This window comes from Elephantulus edwardii, unplaced genomic scaffold (assembly GCF_000299155.1).
Source record: "Elephantulus edwardii isolate Elephantulus edwardi_28Jun2011 unplaced genomic scaffold, EleEdw1.0 scaffold00015, whole genome shotgun sequence".
NCBI lineage: Eukaryota > Metazoa > Chordata > Mammalia > Macroscelidea > Macroscelididae > Elephantulus > Elephantulus edwardii.
Window position 1 is genome coordinate 24,212,726 of NW_006399765.1, and position 8,156 is coordinate 24,220,881.

Here is an 8,156-nt window from a genome sequence, read left to right on the forward strand (position 1 = left end):
ATAGCTTATAAGTTTTCTTCTCCCCAGACTAAATTAGAACTCTAAGTTGAGAAGCCTTATGTCTGCCTCACTTCACTCTTCTTCCCCCTTCCACAGATATTTACAGAGCAACTCACTTTTTCCTAAGGTGGCTTAGCAGGTAAGGAGTTGTGTGGCCAACCCACCAGGTGCATTGTGGGAGAAAGATGGGCAGTATCCTCCTATGTGATTTGTAGCCTCTGAAAACCCACTGGGGAGTCAGCTGTGAGTTGATTCCAACTCAGTAGCACATAACAACAACAACCATTTCCCCAGCATAGTGCTCACTCAGAACACATTCAATGAGGCGTCCGTGAGTCGGTCACCTAGGTCTGTCTGTCTGTGACCCTGCTATAGTTAAGTGCCATCAACTTGGCTGTAACTCACAGGGAGCCTTGAGCAGCAGAACAGAACCTGCCTGGTCCTGCCCTATCCCCACAGTCTCTGCTGTGCTCACACCTGTTGTTGGTGGACCTACTTTTTTGGGGTGTGACCATTTACCCCAGAATAGCTTATACGTTTTCTTCTCATTGAGAATTTCAGTCTCATTGAGGGTCTTCCTCTCTTTGACTGGCTCCCTGTTTTTTCCAGACACTATATCCATCCTTCTCCAGTGATTAGCCCCTCCTGATGACATACTGAAAGTATGTGAAATGAAGTCATTCCATCTTTGCTCTTTCGGAGAATTCTGGCTAAACTTCTTTCAAGTAAATTTGTTTGTTCTTTTAGCAATCCAAGATGTATTCAGTATTCTTCCCCAACATCCCAACTCAATGGCACCAAGTGTTCTTTGGTCTCCCTTATTCATTGCCCATTTTAACATGTGTATGAAGCAATTGAAATACCATGGCTTGGATTAGGTGCATCTTAGTCTTTAAATGATACGCGTGTGTGCAGAGGTCCCAAAGAAGTGAACAGGCACTGAGGACCAGGGACAGTGCGGCAGCAAGCGATGGGGTGATGGAAAATGAATAGCAGGCTCCCCACTAAAGGGACCCCAAGAGGAGCATGTGGTGAATGGGGTTGGATCATTCAGTTCTTCAAGAGAAAATAGATTCTGACTTTAAATGGTATTTTTTTTAAAAAAAAATCAATGCAACAAAGTAGATAGGAAAAAACCAAGCACGTCCTGGAGCTAGACTCACCCAGCATTGGGTGCAGCCTTTGGGCTGGTGGGGAGAAGGACCTTAACAGGTGGGAGGGGAAGAGAAGTCTTTCCAAGACCAACAGAGGATGCAGACTAGAGGTGACAGATGGAGAACTATGAGCAGCCAGGTGGCTGGACCATGGCCCACGTACGAGCCTGGTACTTGGTAACCCATGACCCAACTGGAAAAGGGTCTCTCAGCTTCAATACGGTCATCTCTCTGAGTGGACAGGCCGCCTTCCCAGCCTCCGTGGTCACCCTCATACAGCAGCCTCCAACCACCCCTCCTCTTCAGTCCAGCCCCATCCCTGACCCCAGCACCACTTCTCCTGTGAGATCTCCTTTGGTGGCTTCACTTGCCAGGGAAGGGGAAGGAGGGGTTCTGCCTCCTCTAGATAAAGTCTATTTTGTATGCATTCTTTTATATGTTATTCACATATTTGTTGAATGAATATACACAGAGTGTAGAAAGCTAATATTAGGGACACAACAACAAGTAAAACCCCCACACTCAGTTCATATCAAGTAGATATCTGTTCATGGCAACCTGTAGGAACCAAGCACATGGTCCCTACACTCATAGGATTTAGGGTCCGTCAGGGGAGGCTGGTGAGGTGATCCTGGGGGCACAGGTGACACTACAGTGCAGAAGTCCTGCTGGGGCAGAGGATGAGGGCGGGGGGGCAAGGGGTCTAATTGAAGAGGACGGGAAGCCACGAGAAGGTGTCTGCAGGGAGACGGTGAGCTTCATTGTATCATTGGGAAGCATCGCCGAGGGGAGGTCAGAAGAAGCTGTATGCAGCTTTACTGGGGGTGAGGGAACAAGGAGGGAACTGGGATTCTGGCCGTGCGGCCAGAGGGGAATGAGTGGGATGCAGAGACTTGACGGAAGTAAGAGAAACATGAGTTGACAGTTCTTTAAGTCCTTTGTTGTTGTTCTGTGCCGTCGAGTCGCTTGTGACTCACAGCGACCCTATGCACAAGAGGCATAAATGCCGCTCTGTCCTGTGCCAACCTCGTCCTTTACTTGATTGATTACATTTCTACCTGACTACACTTTTTTTTTATTTTTAAGAAAACTTGTATTAAACAACTAACAAAATTTCATCTTTAAAGTGTCAATTTAGGAGAGCAATCTATTGCATTACTAATTAGCATGGTATTTAACTTAAAAGAAACTCATCACTTTCATGGGTAAAGTACCCAGGTTTGATCAGAGAACTTATTTATAACTCCTCCTACTCTTTAATATTATCTGTATTCACACTTTTTCTCACTAGTTTATTTACAAAATTCTAATGCAAATTCTTTCCATTTCCCTCACCTTCCCCACCCATCATCAAATTGTACAACCCAATGATTAATTCCCTCTTCCCCCTGCACATCCACATCCCTCTGCTTCCAGTCTCTCCCACGCCTCCTGGATCCTTGGGACAGAGTCAGTTCACTCAGCATAATGCTCTCCAGTCCCTCCCAAGTTAGGTAATAATTTACAAAGTTATTGCTCCTGCGTGCTGCGTAGTATTCCATTGTATGATTGCACCATAATTTCTCAAGCCATTCATTTATAGTTGGACATTTGCGCTGTTTCCATGTTCTTGGGACCTACACTTCTAACAGTTCTGAGTGGAACTGCCTCATAGGGTTTCCTAGAACTATTTGGATTTGATCTGTTCATAGGACCACTATGAGTTGTGGTCAGCTCGATGTCAGCTAACAACAGACCAGTCTTCATCGAGCGGCTCATCCGGTCCTCCTCTCGTGGAGCCTCAGGTTGTGTTCAGACCACAAGCCTTTTGGTTGGCACCTGAGCACTTAACTGTGTGCACCAGCAGGTCACTGAGTTGGCGCGATGGAATCCAAGAATGCCAACAAGCTTGCCAGTTCCTGGGCATCAATGGGTTCTCCCTGGGTGTTTCAGGGCTCTGGCATATGGGCCAAGCTGAGAAGTTAGAAGATACAGTGGTTCCCATGCGGGGTGGCCCAGTTTAGAAATGAAGAAATATGGCTTCATGGTTACGATCAGGAGGCAGACTGTTCCAGGCTTGAACTTCACCTTCCTTTCATGGCTGTGTGATTATGAGCAAGTCACATAACCTTTCTGTGCCCCAGTTCCCTCGTAAGTAAAATGGTACTCATGGTGTGCACACGTGGGAGCCCACAGAACCCGTAACACCCACCAGTGCTCCCCAACAAGCCGTAACTAGACTGTACAAAGAATATATAAATGGTACAGCCATTATTACATGTGAGTAGAATGACACATGACTTTGTTATTGTTAATAATTTTAGAGATTATTTTTATTGAGGTTTTAATGAAAGTTTATAAAGAACTAGGATTTCCATTCATTCATTGTTGCACATTTTCCTCCTGAAAGAGATTCATTATTTTTTTAAAAAGACTTCAAAGTTGTCATCGCGTAGACCCTGGGTGGGCTTGGCTTTTCTCACTCTTGTTTTACCGGTTAACACTGGGTTTGTTTTGAATGGAACTGAGGAAGAGTGGGAAGCATCCCAGTCTCGGGGTTGGGATTTCAGATCGTTAGGGACAGAGGTGCCCATGGAGGTCTGTGCTGTTACAGACAGCAGGCCACATCCTTGGCTTGGGGTCTCCTCCATCTGGACTCTGCAATGAGATTTGCTTGGGAGCAGAGAGGCAGGCAGCTAAGCCTGGGGAGGCCCAGGGTCTGAGCGGCCTGGGGCTGGGCCTCTCGATGCAGCTCCTCCAGGGGGCAGTGTGGTTCCACTGAGAGGGCCTCCATCCTCCTAGAGACAAGGCACTTCTCAGAGTGGTCAGCGGGAGCGAGATTTCCCTCCCGCTTGGCCCTAGTGGGCCCTACTAGGTGCACCTTTGCACTTTGAGATGTTTGGAGGGAAAGACCCACTAGGAAGAAAGGCCTCTAGTGTCACAATCAATGTTAATTTGGGTTTTTTTCTTTTTTAAAAAAATTATTATTAATTTCAATGAAAATTTACAAAGACTTTGGATTTTCATTCAGTCATTGTTGCACTTTTCTCCCCTCCCAACCCTCCCCCCCATTGTTAGTGTTTCTAAGGCTGGCCAGGCACTTAGGGGGTTTGAGGTTCCAGGGACAGAAGACTGTCTCCTGTAAAATGCATTTCATGGTATCATGAAATCATATTTCATCCTCATCTCAGAATTTTCACATGGAGAAGATAAGCATTCGCACTCCAGAGCCCTTTGCTACCCTTGCCTGGTTAGACCCCCAGATACATATTCCCTTGCCCCTCTCTCCTCCAGCTAGTCTTAGGATGTGGCTACACCTCCTTTCTTAGAAAAACAGTGGTCACTGGACATGTGGCTTGGGCCCTGCCATCCCATAGACCTCTGAGCCTCACTGGCCACGTGGCCCCTGTTGAGGACACAGGTGGCAGTTAGGAGCATCCCTGCTCCAGGTGTCCGCAGATTGGACCCTTCATGGTTGTGTGGTCTAGGGAATATGTAGGTATCATCTCTGAGCCTCCGTCCTCACCTGTAAATGAGGAAGAGGGGAGACCCACTGTGTACAGTGGCTGTGGGCTCAGCAAGGTGATTCCTAGGTGGCTTAGCGTAATTCTGGGCGTATCAGGCCCGCTGCCACCCATCCCGTCCACCCAGGACGCTGGCCCCTCCTAAGCTTTTCCCCCATTTGCTACTCATCTCCGTATTATCTCTGTTCATTGTTTATGATCTGTCTCTCTCGCTGTGTCTGGTTCACGGCTGGAGCCAAAGCTCACTCTAGGCAGTGACCCCCAAGCTGATTCCAGCTCCCTGGGAGGCCGCGTGAGTCGGAGAAGCACGCTGCCCAGTCGGAGTCTTCATGGTGACTTTTTGCAAGCAGATCTCCAGCCCTTTGTTCCAAGGCAGCTGTTTCAGGTGCCGTCAGGTCAACTATGACTCCTGGTGACCCGATGAGCTGCAGATGGAACCTTCTCTCCTGCACTGTCCTCATGCTCTCTGCCATCTCTGCAGGCCTGGACAGTCCATCTCACTGAGGAGCCTCCTCTCCTCCCCTGACCACCTGCTTTCCGCCAGCATATGGTCTTTTCCTGAGGACTGACACCTCCCCAATCCTGACAGCATGCCCGAAGTAGGTGAGGTCTTTCTGGATGGTCTCAGACCGCCAACCTTTCCGTTAGATGCCGAGCACACTAACCGTTTACACCACCCAGCATCTCCTTCCAGGCACCTAACCGGCCACAGTAAATACTTGTTGGGTGAATGAGTGGCGAGGAGCTCCTGGTCTGGCCAGCTGGACCTCAGTTTCCCAAGCCGAGTAATGGATTTATAGTCTCAAGAGCAGAACAGTGGCTCTGGGTGAGCTGTGAGTTAACCTGGTTAAGGCGAGGCTCGAGTGGCTCTGTGGTTAAGGCTTTGTGCTGCTAGTTTATGGTCTGAACCCATAAACAATTCCCCAGGAGAAGCAAGGTTTTACTTTTGTAAAGTCAGGGCAGTCGCTCTTGCGTTCCTTCTCGGCTGTTCCTCAGCATGATGCAGCCAGGATGCTGAGACGTCAGAAGAGGGGAGGCGGTCCATGGCGGGGCACAGACCCCACGGTAGGGGCAGACCCTGTGCTGGAGAAGGCCAAGGGCTCTCCAGGTGTAGGTGAAGGTGGGCCTGAGTCTTAGCTGTGCCTGTCCCTCGCTGGTGACCTCTGGCAGGTGGCCACACCCGTTGCCTGTGAAGTGGGGACACTGATACCCTTTCCCTCTGAGAGCTTAGGTGCCGATAAAAGCAGCACAACCAAGGGAGTTATTACACTGGGTTCAGAATGGAAGAAGGAAGGTGGGGTCAGCAGGAGAATGCCCCCCAAAATGTCCATGCCCCTGACCCTGGACATGTTAGGTTACATGTCAGAGGAGGGCTAAGGTGACAGGTGGAATTCAGGTTACTAAACAGCTCATCTCCATATAGAGAAGTTGTCATAGAATTTGCATGGACCTGTTAACTACTAAAATGGACCTGTTCACCACCAAAAAACAGAACCAAGCCTGTGGATGTCGAGTTGTTGCTTGTTCATAATGACCCTCCTGGACTGAGTACAACTGCCCCCATGGCACCCCCACAAGGCCCCATGGTGTCACATGCCCCCCCCCAAAGCTGGGGTCTCTGTGGAAGTAGACTGTCACAACCCTCTTCTATGGAGCAGCCTTTGGGTTTGAACTGCTGACCTTTGGGATAGTAGTCCTGTGCTGAACCACTGCACCACCAGTGCTCCAGTGTCACCCCAAAAGTCCCTTAAATGTGGAAAAGAGAGTGTCAGGTTGACACAGTGTGAGAAAGACATGACTGATCATTGTAGACTTTGAAAATAGAAGAGGCCGTGGAGCCAAGGAGGGCATGCAGCCTCTGAAAGCTGGAGAAGATAGTTCTAGAAGATTCTAGAAGACCCTGGTATTCTGGAAACCGCGTCTCCTTAGAGCTTTCAGAAGGTGTGCAGTCCTGGATGTTAGCCCTAAAAGAGCCATTTTGACTTTCAAAAATAAAAATTTGTATGTATGTGTTTTAACTTTCCCCCTCTTTTTTTTCTTTTAGGGAGCTCTGGTGCTGTAGTCCGCAGGGCAGTGGTGCTGCAAACGCAAAGGCAGCGCCTCTCTGGAGCCTCAAACCCACCAGCACCTCAGAGGAAGAAAAATGAACTCTCTCCTCTCACACGATTTACAGCCTCAGGAATCTCACCGGAAGACCCGCTGCGAGTCTGTCCCAACTCACTGGCAATGAGTGAGTTTGATTCATTTATTTATTTATCTTAGTGATTAGAGTGAAAGTGTGCAAAGCAAATTGGGCTTTCATTTAGCTGTTCATGCAGTTTGTTGTGTGACATTAACCCCAATACTCGGTATAACTGCGCTGTCCCCACTTCCTCCCTATGATTCTAATTTCCATTCATCCATACCCCTGGGCAAGTGTTGCCCTTTTGGCTTGTGTGTTTGATGCCTCCCTCGTGTTCTTGGTCACCTTACTGGTCTAAAAGTTTGGCTAAAATTTAAGTCACAAGGTAGAGTCTTGTTCCAGACTCAGAGGGTGTTTAAAGGTCACGGTCCTGAGGGGCCCATCTTTAGGCCAGGACATGTCTTTCTGTTTCAGTCTTGTTCTGTATTTTGAGGTTTGGGCCTGTTCAGGCAAGGTCCCTCTGCTGCCGTGCCTTAGGGTGGTCGACTGTGGTCACCTGGACATTGCCTGGGCCTTCCGGGCTCAGAGTTGTGGAGGCTCAGGTTACATGCCCCACGAGTCTCTGACTATCTGCTTCTGGGAACCTTTGCTCTCCTCCCCTATCTTTGTTCTGCGTGGTTCGACACCGAGGGTTGCGTCTCAGGTGGCTCGTTGAGAGCCTTTAAGATTCCAGTTTGTTCCTCACCAAAGTAGGCTTCAGAACACTGACTTTGTGGACCGTATTGTACCAGGGACCTTGACACTCCCCAATTATTGATTTTGTTGTGATCTTTGTTGATAAAGTACCCAGCAGGGCACACACCAATTCACCAGCTTCTCCGTGTACAGCCCAGAGACACAGAATACATCCTAAAGTTGCCAAGTCATTCTGAGTCTCCATTTGGGCTGTGGAGGGAGGGGTCTGCAGGCTGAAGCAGAGCAAACAGGTAGGAGGGAACAGGGCCCCTGAAAAACAAGAGCCAGGGGCCTGTACCTGGAAGCAGCCAGCGGACCCGGAGGGGAAGCTGAGAAGCAGCCCTCTGACTGAACAGGAGAGGCACGCACTGACCAGCTGAGGGCAGTGTCAGCTGTATGATGGGGCAGAAGCCAGCCGGCAAGCTGTGGAGCATCCAGAGGAGAGGGAGGAGTGGAGATGAACCAACGGCTCTTTCAAGACCCCTGGAGGGACGAGGGGAGAGGGTGGGCCAGTGGCTGGAGACAGAAGTGCCCTGGTAGGACAGGAGGGAGAGGGTGGGCCAGTGGCAGGAGACAGAAGTGCCCTGGCAGGACGGGGGGAGAGGGTGGGCCAGTGGCAGGAGATGGAAGTGTCCTGGCAGG